Raw genomic sequence first — 17165 nt, forward strand, 5'->3', positions numbered from 1 at the left:
TTATATTGAATAAAATTCACACAGGCATGGACAGGCGTATGCGCCCCTTACACATACACCCAGTTACTGAATTCACAGTAAAATGTGTTCTCTATTTTTTTCACGGCACTCATGATATACGACGTTTCCAAGTTTGCAAACAATTCACAATGATGTAGTTTGCTCAGCGGCATAAGAATACGTCATCAAGAACACGGGGAAGCCCGTCATACTTATTGTTTTAGATTTATTCATACATATCGACTGAGAGATTTTTTTTTTTTTTTTTTACATTCTGTGGGAGGAGCTAAATTCAGCTTCGGTTGTTAATGGAAATTACAGTGCCTTCCTTGCATTGTTCATCTTGCGTCGTTGTTGTTGTTGTTGTCGTTTTTTTTAATCCAAACATCTAGCCATTTATTTTTATAGAGGCTGTCAATTACTGGCTGTTTTTCTGTAATTCAAATTTTTTCTCGCAACACAAAGCAAAAAAAGAAAAAAAAAGATCAGGTGATTCATAACTGGAAAAACTTGTAATTCAAGGTGACGCTGCATCCGATTTTTAAGCCAAATTCTGATCCAATTAATTTTTTTCTTCTCTTCATGTTACCATGACCCTCATCCGACCTGAACCAATCGAGAGCAAATAAATCCTCAACGGTGTCACCTGAATCACGTCGTGCAAGTAGCACCGATCCAGCCTTAGTCATCGTCTTGTGTATGGCGCCGTTAAAAAAAAAAACAATTTCGCAAACATTCATCTTTGCACTACAACTGCATTTTGGAGACGAGGCCATGGAGAATTTGCACGTTATACAAGTGCTTGACACCAGGGGGTAGTTGGGTTGCGCCACTCGATTAAACATCGCCAGAGCCACCAGAACCTCTATTAAGCGCAGCACCAGAATCGCTTACATGCTATTACCTCACGACCTTCAGATGGATTACATGTTCAGTCAGTGGAATCCGGGCCGTTATCGTTTTTTTTTTTTTTTTTTTTGCCCTAGCTTGACTGAAAGTGTCAAATGTACTTAGCGGCTTCCCCATCAAACCCAAAGGGGTTTTGCTCAAGTTGATCTGTCGGGCCAAAACCAACTCTGGATGGACTTTCAGTGTATTTTTCAGACCATAAGGTGCTCAGGAGTATATGACCCACCTGTTAAAAAAATGCATCACGGAGATGAAAAACCCTAAAAAAAAAAAAAAGTCGCTCTGGAGTACAAGTCACATTTTTAGGGGAGATTTATTTTACAAAAACCAAGAAGAGCACAGCTCGGACTCGCCCCAAAATCCCTGTTCCCTAATTGTTGATGGGTTCGAAAACACTCTCAAAATATGCACTGCTTCACTCTGAATGTTTGGAAACTATGGAAACGTTTGTCTTTTTAGTTTAAGATGGCTAACCTTAACTAGAATCCTGCTTTGCATTGTAGCCAAAGGTAGAATGCTGCTTCCTTGTTGTGGCGTAAGGAAGCCGCATGCTAAACTAGCTAAAAGCCACACATTTGTAGCCGTGACTACTCTTCTCCTTCTACTTCCATTCCTTCTTCTTCTTCCATTTCTTCTTCTACTCTCTTTTGGCGGTTGGCAAATACTTTTGGTGCATTACCGCTAGTGGAAAGAAGGTGGCAGTAGTAATGCACAAAAGAGTCAACAGGATTAGGGAACAGGGATATGCGGTGGCAGCACAAAGCTTTTAATTTTAATATATACAAGTCGCAGCTGAGTATAAGTCGCAGGGCCAGTCAAACGATGAATAAAGTGCGATTTATAGTACGAAAAATATATACAGTGCTCTCTGGTGTGATTTTTGTTGTTGTCTGCCGGTGCCTTGAGGCGGGGCCAAACTATCTTTGCTATCATGAAAGTGCAGTGAAAACAAATTCCCGGTGGTCTTTGCTCCGACTGTATCTTATCAGATCAGTGTTTGGACAGGGGAAGCCACTTCAGAGCACGGCGGTGTGCAGCGCTCGTCTCGGTGGACTGTGCGCACACTCGGCTCTGACAGCAAATACCTCGGCACAATTTACGGGGACGATTGCCGACCGCCTGGATGCGTATTCAACACTTGATCGAGGCAATGATTAGCGTCATGGATTATTTTTTTTTTTTTTCCAAATTGCGCTTTCCCGTTTGTTTGGAATGGAGGGATGACACAGACAGAGGCGAGGAACGAGTTCTCACATGAGCGATCCTGCAATAATGGAACCGATCAGATGATTGGATTTGTGATTGATTAATGGATGCCCATGTAGCCAAAGATCCAAGATGACATTTTTGCCTGGTGGTGCGCCATGAGATTTTTCCAATGTGAAATGAGTGCGTTGCAAACACTGCTCTTGAGGGATCTTTATATTCAGGGCCATAAAAGTTCACTCATCCATCTAAATGAAAATTCGTTTTCAAACACCCTAGCATGAGTTAATTATGTTATTGCGGTTGCGCGATTACAGCGTACCAGACAAACGTCAACTGACCTTCCGTAGTACAAACTTGGACAAAATATCGGACACACCTTTCGGTCTGACGCAGTCAAGTTCTACAACCCTGATAAATCAACATTTCGTGAATTGAATTCCTGTCCGACAATGTCAATTAAATCTGAGCATTATTATCTTTTTAAAGGCAGTTTTTCATTGGAGTTTGACCAGTCTGTGTCTTTCATGTTACCCCAATGGTCTATTTTGAGTAGTCTTTTGCTAATTATGCAGAACACATTGCTTCCCCCCTCCCCCCGCTACTCGCACGTGTCGGGCAGCAGTAACACGAACATCCTCGTCAACCGACGTAAGGGCAGAAGGAGAACTGATTAAGGTGCATTCACCCTTACAAGGAACACAACAACGAGCTTCGACCGGGCAACATGACATGTCTTAATTTCGTATTAGCATGTCACATTTTATTTGGCGGTCTAAGTAATCAAAATGAATGTCTCAACGGCTTCGTTTTCTCTGCTAATTGTATAAGGCCATATCACACGGCGTTTGCCTCGCCTGTAAACAAACGAATGCTAGCCTGCTAAACTAATTAGTTGAACATAAAGCACGTTATACCAACAGGAATCATCGTGTTGATGTTCACATTTGCGCAAAATGGGAATTGCTCTCACTGGAGATAGCGCATAAGTACAAACTCACATTCATAACTATGGGCAATTTTCTGTCTTCAATTAACCTTACATGTATGTTTTTAGAATGTGGGAGAACATGCAAAGTTCACACAGGTCTGTCAGTCTGAGCCGTGTGTGTGTGTGTGTGTTCGATGCCAAAAGTCAGGATGATGAAGGCCATGGGCTGATTACATTTTCATGGCAATACACAGAAGTCGAAATCTGATTGGTCCCAAAAAAAAAAAAAAAAAAAAAAAAATCAACACGCCTGTATACTGTTCACGTCTGGAAACTGGGCAGCCAAGACGCACGATATGAAAAGAAGCTAATAGAATGTTGGAAACAAATTTCTAAGCTGTTAATGTAGGCCCGTGCTTTTGATATATTTGGCCATGACTGTACGCCACTGCAGTAAAAGTGTGAAAAATATTATTGGTGAACTACAAAAAAAAAGCCAATCAAACAAAAACACATCAGCCAAGCGTTAGTTAAATGTGTACATTAATTTCACGTCATCACCTTGGAAAAGAACAAATCCAATATTTGTTACAGCTCTTGAATTGTGCATTCGGTTTTCACAATGCCACTTTTGTTCACTACAATTGCCGACGTAGACGACATGACTTTGTTACATTTGCGACCACTTCAAGAATGCTTTATTTATGTCAATGGCGTCTGATCACGCCCGGCGTTCTACAAGTTCCCACAAGTTACCATATAGAGTTCCCTGTCTTCTCGACGTCATCCATTTTTCTCGGCCCATTTCTTGTAAGTGCACTCAATGCGAGTCCAGATTTAAATAAGACAGATAGCGCCGATCAAATCTCACTAACAGATCGTTTAATTACTTCCTTCCTCCCGTAAGACTCCCTATGTTGTACTTTCATAGTAGCGAGTGAAGCCTTTTATTAACGTCTTGCGGTGAGCGCTGTCCTTTTGCATCTGCTTCTGCCCGACAAGCAAGCGTTGCTTGATGAGATTGGGGGGGACTTCATCAGGCTGCTTAACCTTTTCACATCCCCTCCGATGAAAAATGAATGGGCGCACTTAAAAAGACCAGACCAGCACTTTTCGACCTCGACTCTACGCGTCATCGCTGCGATTGTGTTTGTGTGCATTGTGTCATATCAGTGACGGCTACGAGAAACGCTGATCAGTATTAAGATGAAATGTGTGTGTGTGTGTGTGTGTGTGTGTGTGGGGGGGGACAGATCATTAACTGGCGGGCTGGCTGCCATCGTTGCATTACCTGCTCTCCAATCTGGAGGCGTGTTCACAAGCCAAGGTCAAAGGTTTTTGTGGTGTCCCGTATGTGAATGATGGTCCCCCGCCCGCCCAAGATGGAAAAAGCGGTGGCTGGCTGAGAGGAGGAAGGGGTGGGGGGGTGGGGGGAGGATCATTGAAGTAGACACACTGCAGCTTTTTTGTCTCGGGCAAAGGTGAATGGGATGATTTAGAAGTCAGAACGATGGATTCAGCAGTTTGTGAGGGAAGAGTGGAAATGGTGGTTGTTATTTGGTCGTGTGCTGGTTAATATATTTGTAACTGCTTTTTGTGCAGATGTGCGCAAGGTCCATTCTCCGGCAAATCCGTGGCTCGACTCACTCTTGGCGCGTTTCCATTGGCAAAAAAAAAAAAAGAACATCAACTATTGCTCACTTTAGGTCCAGTGACAAGCAAAAACATGTACATGTCTTCGAGTTTTTATTTCATTGTCGCTACGTGCTGAGGTGTTTGTTTTTCCAGATCCCACACTGTGCTCCCCCATAGACCATAGTTTGAGAATTGCCCCCCCCCCCTCTTTATTCTCCTTGTTTCTCCTTTTGTCATCTAAGAAATCGAGGCCTCCCGTTCTTGTCTCCCTCTGTTACGTGTCATTGTCTTTTCATGTGCCTTGGACGGGTTGAAACTGTACAATGAATTTCGTTGCTCCGTACTTGTGACATGAGCAATGACTATAAAATTCGATTTCCAATTTTTGAATAAACAAACTGAAATCTAAAAACCAAAATGTCACTACAGCACCGATGGCACACACGCAAAGACTCTCTGTACTGATGTGTCACGTTCTAAATGTTCTTTTGTTTTATTGTGGCTTCTTTTGCAATACTTGAGTGGCTCATACCACTGGAGACGAATTCCTTGTGTGTTTCTACATACGTGGCCAATAAAGATGATTCTGATTTATTTTGTTGGAGGTTGAAATCAACCCAAACATATTTTTTTCAAGGATATGTTCTATGCAGGCTCGCTAGTTGAAACACGGCATTCTGATTAATAGTGCGTTTGTGGAATATGAGTTGAGCAGCAAAATCCCCCCTTTTTTAGCCATCTCAGGGGGCGGCCATTTTGTCACTTCTGTCGACTGAAAATGACATCACAACTGCTCAGGTCTCCGGTAACATTCAATCACGGCTCAGCTTCAGAAAACAGGTGAGCCGTGATTGGTCGTTACCTGAGCCCTGAGCAGTTGTGATGTCATTTTCAGTCGACAGAAGTGACAAAATGGCCGCTCCCTGAGATGGCCAAAAAACGGGTGGATTAACTCTTATTCCACAAACGCAATATTTATCAGAATGCCTTGTTTCAACTAGTGAGCCTGCATAGAACATATTATGGAAAAAAAATGTTTGGGTTGAATTCCTTTTTAATGAACTCACCCTGCTATGCTAAGTAGTGTGTAGTCTTCTTTTTGGTGCATGTCTAAACAAACAGGTGCTGTGCAACAGGTCTTAAAACGTTGCAGCTTTCTCAAGCTCATCAAGGATCATCAAGGGGCCCATTTCGATGACACGGGTGACACCGAGATGGAAAACGTTTAGTTTGGATATGAAATATATCTTTTGTGACACGCCTCATATGTTTGCGATTATTGTTGTAAGCTCTATTTATATGTGTTGCTTCTCCGGGAAGACAGAGTGCCCCAAAAGCGATGTGAGGAGAGCTGAACCCGTGCTACAAATGCATCTTTTAAACAGCTTCTGACTAATTAGATAGAGCTGAATCTGTCAAAAATGCTATTAGTGCTTTTATAGCATAATAATTCACACTGTTCAAATGGTTACTGTTGCACTTGACTGCATCCTTCATTTCCTAAAAAAGAAGACAAATCTGCCTAGTTCCTGTTTACCCCAAACATGAGCAGTTTATTTGGCATTTTGTTTCCTAACTGTACGGAATGTAAACCGAACTGTGACCTTAAAGCAGAAGTCAAGCCAAACATATTTCCTTCGAGAATATGTTCCCAGCAGGCCCACTTAATTTTGCGTTTGTGGAATATAAGTTAAGCAGCAAAATGCATTCGTTTTTAGCCATCTCTGGGGGCGGCCATTTTGTCTTCTGTCGCCTGTAAATGACATCGCAACTGCTCACAACGACCAATCACGGCTGACCTGTTTTCTGAATCTGAGCCGTGATTGGTCGTTGTGAGCAGTTGCGATGTCATTTTCAGGCGACAGAAGACAAAATGGCCGCCCCCAGAGATGGCTAAAAAACGAGTAGATTAACACTTATTTATCAGAATGCCTTGTTTGAGTTGCCACCCCCTTTAAAACTAGATACGTGGCCAACTGCGATTTTTGACGTACCGTTACAGCCTTAAAATTTACGTAGTTTCGCCATTACGCCCCCCACCCCCCCCCCCCCCCCCGAGGGCAACAATGTGTGAAAATAAAGTTGACACCACCGTGTTCTGAGATTCAACTTCTGGACGGCGGTACAGTTTGGCTCACTTATTGCGCCCGCGGCGGCAAGACTGCCTTTGTTTGAGTTGACTGTTAAGACAAGCTGGATGTCTGTGATCTCAGTTATGGGCCAGTCATCACAAAGTATTTAGGTCAGTCTGGCAAAAAGGAGAGAAAACTCGCAGCGAGAGAAGAATGAAAAAAAAAAACCAGATGCTGTTCTCTTTTGAGCAAGTGACTGAAAGCACAAAAGACAAAAGGAGAAGCTTCTTGTTGTGTTCACGTCTTTGCATGTTGCGTTGTGTGTTTATTTTTATTTTTTTTGAAAGAAGGGGCTGGGGGTGTGGCGCCGGGGTTCTTCAAATGCACATTGGCGAGACCGGCTCCTCTGCGGTAAAACGTGAGATTAGCTGTAATCTCCTTCTAGTTGCGTATCAAGCTATTGCTAAGACATTGATCGGACCGGTTCCTTAATTGATACCACTGGGGGGCGGGGGGGCCGCCCGCCACGAGGGAACTGTAAGCTTTTTTTCCCCGTCTGCATGTGAATCCATGTTTGATTTCTTTTACTTTTTTTTTTCTTTCTTTTTTTGTATGTCTTGTTAGAATCGAATCCCCTCCCGATGGCCGGGTTGAAACAGAGCGCTCGCTTATCCTTATCTAATCCCAGCCTCCTGTTGTCAAAGAGTTTCCCCGCTGGGAAACGCACCAGCGCAGCGGCGAGAAAGACGAAGTGCGACCGTGTTTACGAGATACAGGCAGCGTCTTGATCCGCGCCACCTGCAAACGCCCCAATGAACGCACCATGCGATCACCCGGCGAGGCGTTTCACCCTGTAATCGAGTCTTTAAGAGTCTCTCGCCCCAATGAAATAAAAAAAAATAATAATAATTTTCCTCCACATTCATACGCCTCAGCGATATGGGAAGAATTCCATACATTACAGTCACACGTGATCCCGGATGAATTATCGCCGCTGTTTAAAATTGCTCAGTGTTCTTAAGTGTCATCATTCATCTGAAAAGTGCCAGAGAGGATGGAGGAAATCCTGTTGTGTCCACAAGGACTTGATGCGTGTGCAGAAAAAAAAAAATAAAGAATCCCCGCTGTAGCGTGAATTGTGGCGCACGTGAGAGCAGCTGGATGAGGGAAGTGTGGAAAGGCCTTCAGAGGGGGGGCGATGATCAGAGGGCGCTAACCCAACACACTCATCAGGCCTCTCCCTGGGGACACAAGTGGAAGCGCGCCACAGTCCGATAGAAATGCTGTGGACCAAAAAGAAAATGGAATAATTTATTCCAAGAATGGAGTGAAAGGGATTTGGAGAAAAAATGTGTGTGTGCCTGTTTGTGTGTGTGTGTGTGTGTATGAGCAGGAGGGTAAGAGGAATGGATTAAAGCCATGTTGAGCGGGTGCGGCAGATAGAGCCCCGGCAGTGTGGCCTGACTTTCTTTCCCTTTTTTTTTTTTTTTTTTTTTTTTTTCTCCCCCTCATCTATTTCACTCTGCGATTGAAAGAAAATTCAATTGCCGCTCTCTCTCGCTTTCTGCCCGGTGTGCGAGCGAGAGCGAGCGAGAGTGTGAATGAGATCAACTCAGCAAGTCATTTCAAAGTAAATGCGCTAATAAAGTGTTAGGTGGAGGAATTAAGAGACGCTTGGAAAAAGCTACACCGCATCACTTTCCATACGCCTTCCCCTGCTCTAATTCAATTCGACTATCGAGATCGGTTTTGAAAGCTTTTCCGGGAACTTATCGCCGTGATAAATTACCGACTCGCGGCGTAATGGGAAAATCGTTCACACATTAGAAATTGCATCGGTTCGCAAACTATGCTTCAGTCGTCGCAGAATCCACGCGAAAGGCTCGGTTGTGCCTTTTGTAGTAAATTTTTACTGAAACAAACTCAGAGTCATTCTTTAAAGTTGGTTCAAAGTATTATGTCCTGACTCTCCTAACAGAAGACCTCACGGTCATTTCTGGTGGGTAGAAGAGTCAGATATCCCAGAGATAGGAAACAATTTAAATTCCTACATGATGTGATGGATCATGTTTTCTTTCTTTTTTTTGTTTTCTTAATTCACACCAGCAGCATTATTAACTCATTCACTGCCATTGACGTATTTATTTGTCTTTTCACAGTCCAGCCATTCAATCCCAGGACTTGATTTCTATTTTTTTTCAAATTTTTTCAAACGTTAGGGTAAAAGATTGTCTGAAAATGTCGGGCAGTGAATGATTTTAGTAGGTGGAATGTATTTTCTAATAAATAAAAAAAAAAAGTATTCTATAGTGTTGTTCATATATATATATATATATATATAAGTGAATGCATCATGATTCATTCACTGCAGCTCCTTTTTATGTGTGACTTAGCCACTGGAGGGCAGCATATTACAGACGTAAAGTCACAAACGAAAAGGAGTTTCGAAACTACTTTAAGTGAGCAAAAACAATTCCAATTCATGCTCCCGTAGAGAGCAGCACAGTATGTGATAGAGGAAAAAAAAACTCTTGCAACAATCGCATCATAATAAAAGACATTACAGCAAAACATGCACGTTTGTGTGTGTGGGTAGGAGAGCTAACAAAAAGGTGGTTAAGTAACTCAGCCAACTCCAGTAATGAGTCGTTTTTTCGCAGAGGATAAAGAATATATGCCTAAGAGTATCGTTATTTGGTCTGTATTTCTGCGTTGAATGCACCTTTTGCAATCAAATATCCGTTTCTTTAAAAAAAAGCAATAAAGCCAGATGCTAGCCCATCGAGGCGTTTCCCATTATGTTAGCATAAAGTACATTAAGTGATGTGGTTGTTTCAAACACACGTGCAGCGAATTTGAACAAATGCGTTAGTTCAGAAGTGTGTATCAAACTAGCCCTTCACATTAGTCCGTATTAAAAACAAGTTGTTTTCAGTTTCAAGAAGGTTGGTGAACATTTATTTTTCGTTGTAAAGACACCATTTTTTATACAAATCACATTATATTGAGCAGGCGTCGGGAGAAATATGTTGGTTATTATTTCAGCCTTTTTTTCTTTTTTTTTTTAATAAAAATGTAACCCAATGTACAGTCAAATGCAATACAAATATCACGTTCTAAAATGAACGTATTGCTTTTTATCATGGCTATGCAGTAAAATGAGGGCACACGGAGTTCCATAATTAAAACGCTCAAGTAAAGTGCAACTTCCAGGAATTGCATTTGTGTGGTGTATGATTTGAATTCCGCTGCTGTACTGCAGGATGTGGGTCACAATGGTAATCAGGGGGGAAATATGACACACACTGTAATAGCTTCATCAACCGACAGCGGGCTTGTTCTCGTACAGTAGCGCGGTTGGTAATGCCTTTCTTTAGACATCTTTGTACCATTTCACTTATTTTGTCTTATCTTTTCAGTGTGTTGGATCGCATTATATTGTAGCTGCTAGCATAGCGCTAGTGTCACGCCGATATATTGTGGTTCACTTCTCACCCCGCCGCTATCGTTTTGTTAAGCCGTCTTTTTTAATGGGTTATCGCATTATAATGACTATAATGCCATCGTATGTGGGAAAGGGGAGCCACAGTCACATTTAAGGAGCTTACACACTTCACTTGATTATTCACGGTGGCAACCATGGGCTAGGGTGCAGCTTGATGCAGGGACGATGTCGTCCTAGTGCAAGCTTGCCCATATTTGGCGATTGTTGCCAAGCAACCATATTGGAAGTAACCTGGTGCCTTTTCCAGCTGGTTTTGACGTCCAGTAGGCCGTGGCAATGTAGATTTTTCACTTTTACGACGGAAAGCCCCGCTGTTACTTATATTGTCGTTATTAATTGAACTGTCTTTGTTTTTAATATGTCTGATTTTTACTCTATGTACAGCACTTTGTGCTCTATAAATAAGGATGAATATTTAATAAGCCGGGGAGAACATGCGAAGTGGCTTAAAAAAAGGAAATCGGTCCATCCAATTGTAACGGCCTGGAAGGATCTGGGAGAGTTTAGCCTCGCCCAAAGACTGCTCAGCAGTTTTCCGTGACATATGTCTTGTGTACCGGAAGCCGGTACACCGGGACACCATGACTTTTCCCTCCATTGCTGTATTTAACGTATAACCAAGCAAAAATGTCTCGCTGTTGTCACTCAGAAATTACTCAGCCACCCTCTCTTATATTGGATGTGCCGAGTCACAGCGCACTGCCGCACATTTTCCAATACGCGTGCGTCAGCTACGGCTGCAGGTGCGCCGCCAGCTGCCGTGGCGCGGCGCTGCGCTAGTGCGCAGCAGCAGCATACACAATGGATGGGTTGGTCGACCGTGCGCTGCGCCATGCTAAGTGCAGTGTGAAAAGGCCTTTAAACGTGGCCGTCAGCCAGACGCACGCGGGCACTCTGTTTTATGCTGAGTTACTTTTTTTGTGTGTGTGTTCGAACACATTCCCAATGTGTTTGAAAAGTGAATTTTAAAAAGTTTTTCATATTGTGTCTCTTTATCGCATATTTTGACTTTGAACATATCCCTGGCGATAAGCACGGGTTCACCGTAAGCCATATGAAAACCTCCTTGGTTCATTTATATCTGCTCGGAATAGAGAGGGACAATCGCATCCAGCACAGAATGTTAAGTGCTTGCCTGCGTGCACTCAGTGTATATGTATTTTTTTTATTTTTGGGGTGTGTGTGAGTCCGTTTGTGAAAGCGATAGAGAGACATTGACAGAGCGAGACTTACTGTTTGGTTGTTTGCTCAGAGCTAAACAGATGCGTAAATAGAGATAGGGGAGTCCAGTCACATCAGATTACACCAAACACCAACATTCTCAACTCACACAAGCGCAAACGACACTCACGCAGACACTAAAGAGGGCAGAATTGGCAGGAGGCAAACAAGCGCCAGCGAAGCAATGTGCCTCAGTCACACACCGAGCCTGTTATTAACCATAGCGGGAAAACAGCGCAGCGCAGTAAAAAAAAAAAAAAAAAAAAAAAAAAAAAAAAGCACCCGGAGAGTGGATTGCTTTGTGACTCGCGCACACACAGTGGCGTAAAAAACAGTGAGGACGCATACCATCACATGCTTCACGAAGCCTATTGTTGCCTTTCCAATATGAGCCCCTCGGCAAAGAGACATAAAAGGTGGCGGAAGACATTCAAACGGCCGGTGGCTGTGGTGTGCTAGCTGTGACGACGACGACGATGACGATGATGATGATGGCTTGATCGATGAATGCGAAATGACGATGAACGCGTGTGGCAAAAGAGATAACCAGAGAAATATGCAAAGTACAGCTGTCATCTCACCTTCTCGCCGTAACGCCAAGTTGGCGAGCCTGATGTCTATCGGGCCTATTGATACCGCGGGGCGGCGAGTGACAGTGAACGTATCACTGAAGCGGATCCCTTATCGCACGCCGCGCGGTCCAAGAACACACGGCAACCATCTTCGCAAACCATCTGGACTCCAATCAGCTTGATTAGCCCACGTTCTAACCCTTAGCACCATATGGGCCGTGTGCTGAAAGTGCCTGTAACAGCAGAGTGCAAGTAGTCACAAGCGGCCATTTATATTCTTAATTGTGTGTCGCCACACGGGCTTCGTCCTCGTTCCATCGCAGAATCAACCGAGACGAAAGAAAAAAAAAAAATCTATCGTTTAATCAATTAATTAATCAACTGGACTTGTCCCCGGAATGTTAATTCTCTTAGCAAGACGTCGAGGGCAACAATTTGCTTTTTAAAAGCACTCTATTGTGTTCTCTCTCTTTATCTATCCTTCTATGCTGCCTCTCCATCTTAACCCAACCAAATGAGACAGATGGTCGCCCTACACAACCTGGGTTATGTTCAAGGTTTCTTCCTTATAGGGAGTTTTTCCTGAACTCAGAATCCCAAGTGTTTTGTTCATGTAGGGCTCAGTTGGTTTTCTGCTATACATATATAGAAGTGAGATGAAAACCCGTTTGAACCGGAAAAATGTTGTTGGGTATTTTTTTAGTTAAAAGATGTGAGTGTATCGAATTGAAGCAAATCGTTCCACTTTAAAATGTGCCATACTTGACTGGTATCGCATCCCAGGTATCGCGATATGTATCGAATAGTGTTTTGTTGGCGAGATGCACACCCCTAATATGTATATATACATATATGTATTAAATGCCACATTTCAAACTGAGCTGTACCACATCGAATCAAATTGTAGCCCCACAGAATCGAATCGAGTCCAGTTGTTCCACATTCAAATGAACCGTCTTTGAATCGTATTGCACCAAGGTTATTATAGTCCTAAACTAACGAAAAAAACTAAAATTAAACAAATATTTTTCTTAACGAATTAAAATAAAAATGCTAATGTTTTTTTTAAAAAAAGAATTAAAACGAACTGAAACTTCATTTATGTATATAAAACTAACTCTAATTATAGCAAAAATGTCCTTTGTTTTCGTCAATTAATATACTTGAGCTTTTTGGGTTCATTTTAAATGTATTTATTTTGATATTGCTATGCGTCCGTAGCCACAGAGGATCCAAGGTCAATTGTGTGAGAATTATAGTTTAATTTTCTTTATGATACAATACTTTTTTTTTTTTTAATCTTGCACTCCACAAACAAAAAACTAAAAGTAATTACTTCAACTAATAAAACAAAAACTAAACAAAGCATTAAAAAAAACAAAAACCTAAATCTAACTAGACTAACAGAATTTAAAAAAAGTTTTTAAAAAAAGTTACTCTAATGAAAAATTCAAAAATATTATAACCCTCTATTTCACCCATATATTGAATTGTCTTTTATTGGAGGGATGCACACCCCTCATATATATGTATATAAGAAGATACCATATATGTGGAGCCTGTTTCTTGACCTGCTCAATGTGTAAAGCGCCTTGAAATAATTATATTGTGACCCGTCGAAATCAAATGCGCTTGATTTGACTCGACTTACGAGACGGGAGACAATGTCCTCAGTGAGAAGGACGGCGAGGCAGTGCACGGTGAGGTCGTCTTCCTTTGAAGCTTTCCCAGACATTTGCTCATCCTTCCCCTTTGCGATGGGACGTCACGTCCTTGCCGTGAGTAAAGTTACAAATCAAGTGCGACACCGAGGCGTGTTTGCGACACGACTCGGATGGCCGTCCGTTTTACTGCTCCCGACCAATATTTGCTGTTTGACTCAGCAGTGAACAACAGACCGCTTGGCACTGTGGGCGGTGTAAGAAACGGTCGCTTCTGTATGTTTTATTCATTGTCCTTATTATTATTATTTTGGTCACTTAACCCTCTAGGTCACCAACTCCGGTCCTCGAGGGCACCTGTCCTGCAGGTTTTCAATCTCTCCCTGCTGTAACACACCTGTTAAAATGATCAGGATCGTTATCAGGCTTCTCAAGAGCTTGCTGATGAGCTGATCATTTGAATCAGGTGTGTTACAGCAGGGAGAGATTGTAAAAGCTGCAGGGCAGGTACCTTGCTTCGCCCTTTTCTGAGCCAATTTATTGTGTGGCCAATTTATTGTGTGGTAGTAATGCAAATGTAATGAAAACTTCACATGGTTGGGAATTTTTGCCTGTAATTTCCAACTTTAGTGCTTTAAAGAAGGAAGTCAACGCAAACATTTTTTTTTTTCCAAGAATATGTTCTATGCAAGCCCACTAGTTGAAACGGGGCATTCGGTTAAATATTGCGTTTGTGGAACAAGTGATAATCCACTCGTTTTTAGTCATCTCTCGGGGCGGCCATTTTGTCTTCTGTCGACTGAAAATGACATCACAACTGCTCACGACGACCAATCACGGCTCAGATTTATAAAACAGGTCAGCCGTGGTTGGTCATCGTGAGCGGTTGTGATGTCATTTTCAGTCGACAGAAGACAAAATGGCCGCCGCCAAAACAAATGCATTGTGCTGCTTAACTTATATTCCACAAACGCAAAATTAATCAGAATGCCGTGTTTCAACTAGTTTGGGTTGACTTCCCCTTTAAATATATAGATAATATAAAATACTGTTTACATCCAATTGTTCCCATGTCGACATTTTTTTTTAATTTCTAGTATTTATGTATAAAATTTGGGTGAAATGTATTTTATTCCAGACTCAACACTTGACAATCTTAATTTGTTATGTTTTCTAACAAATGGCAAGGGAAACTTTTCATGTAGTATTCTTGGTTTGTGAAAGAGGTGTGCAAGGGTTTACCTCACTCCATCGGAGCAAATAAATATTGCAATTTTGAAGTGGAGATCTTTACTGCTGACCATGGAGATATAACAAGTGGAATGTTCCTGTCTTGGGGTGTAGGAAGACAATACTTCTAGCAATACTGAATAAGTAAAAAAAATGTCTTTTTTTTTTTTAGGGGGGAGTGTACTACTTGCACATTGTGCAAAGACACTGGAATTTGGAGGTATAAAAAATGAATGGACATTTTATTTTGTCAGAAAATGGCATGCCATTTGGGAGCTAGATGTAGATCAAGCTTGATATGGATAACACCACCTCCTGACATTGATTGGGTTTATACGCACACACACACAGCTTTGTGAGCGTGTGTGTGCGTGCACGCGAGAATGGGCACATATTGGCTTCTGTCTCATATTGATGATTGTTTAATTAGATGGAACTAAGGTGTGTGTCCATCATTTAACAAGCCCCCCCCCCCCCCCTGCGGTCAGGCAATTCTGTTTCTATCAATGCATGTGTGACCTTTGGCCTGCATGTGTCTGACACATCAGGGTGTGCTACAATGAAGCAGGATTTGATGAGAAAAAAACATTATGGTGTACAGTACATTGTATATTTTTGCCATGCGGTATATTTCCTGATAATGTGGTATTGTAAATTTGACAGTATGATATTAGGGGGGAATGTGAAATTCATTGAATAAAGCCATAATATTGACGTATACTGTACAAGCGTTGAGACTGAGATAGTCGTTCGGTATCTCATCAAGATTCACTTTTGCATACATGTCACAAACACAACAGTACATTTGATTAATTTTAACAGAAAAGGATTTTCGAATGTCGAAAAGGATTGGGATTTGAGTTGGTTTATTTTTATTCGCAAGTCTTCATTTTAATTATAAAAACATTCAGAATTTTCTAAATTTAAAGCCCTATTCTTACGAAATTTCAGTTTAACAAGAAAAACGTTTTTTTTTTTTTTAAATGAGAAAAGTCCTAATATTTAAGATTCATTATAATATGGTATCCTACAATGATAAAGTTTTTATTAAAATAAAGAAAGCCATTTTCTGAGAATTAAGTCATAATACTACAAAAATAAAAGTAATTGTAACAGGGTTACGAAGGCAATTGTGCAGGATGTTGTCCAAATATCTTTCGGTATTAGTTTCCCCATAGTATTACAAGTCGTAATATTACCAGAAAAAAATAAAAGAAAGCTGCCGTTTTACAGGAGAATAAAGTAGTCGGTTTACAAGAATAAAGAATATTATGAAATTAAAGTTTCAATTTTACAAGGCAAAGTTACATTTTTAATGAGGAAAAAAAAAAAATCATCATTTTCCAAGGAAATTAAGTCCTAATTTTAAGAGTGGCAATAATGGGAGAAAAAAGTTGTTGTTTTAGGAGGATAAAGTCAACATTTTACGAGACCCAGTATTGGGAGAAAGAGTCATCTGAAAACAGTTTATGAAAAAAGTCCTAAAATACTGAGAGCATAAACGTTTGATGAGAACTTCTTGGCAAGTTTCCTAGCACTTGTACCCTATTTTTCTTTACCGTGCGGCCCTAATACTCTTCATACATTAAATGTATAGACTGTTTACATTTTCACCGAGTTGCACTGGTTATCAGACATTCATGGCGGAAAAAGTTTTAAAATGATTCCTCTCGATCTCATTTTGTATAGGGGTGTGTAGACTTTTTATATGCACCATACGCAATGCTAACCTTGCTTGGGGGAGCAGAACTGCACGATATGATGGGAAGGGGGGGCGGGGGTGGCGCTGGAGAAGGTTGAATGGATGGACGAGGAAGAAGGAGACAGGGTGGGAGGGGTTAATGCAGAAGAGCTCAGTGGAGGAGGAGGGGGAGGTAGGGTGGGGGGGCGCAATAAGAAGGCTGAGTGGTTCTAGTAAATATTTATATTGCATTATGATACGAGCAAGAGTGAAAGAGTGGGATAGGAGAGGCAGTGAAGGGGGGGGGGGCTTACATAGAGCCTCCATCCCTTTATTAATTTTATTCCACTCCGCTAAGTTTAGCATTCAACACGTGTCGCCAGTGATGGAGGGAGGAGGGGAGGGGGGAGGGAGGGATACAGGAGAGAGAGAGAGAGAGAGAGAGAGAGAGAGAGAGGTTGACGGTTGCTAGGTGACGGGGCGCATATACTGAATTTTAACCAAAGAACAGGCAAAGAGGGAGAGAGAGAGTGTGTGTGAGA

The sequence above is a fragment of the Filicampus tigris genome, chromosome 8 (genome assembly GCF_054856515.1).
Source record: "Filicampus tigris isolate MCC_2025a chromosome 8, RoL_Ftig_1.0, whole genome shotgun sequence".
Classification (NCBI taxonomy): domain Eukaryota; kingdom Metazoa; phylum Chordata; class Actinopteri; order Syngnathiformes; family Syngnathidae; genus Filicampus; species Filicampus tigris.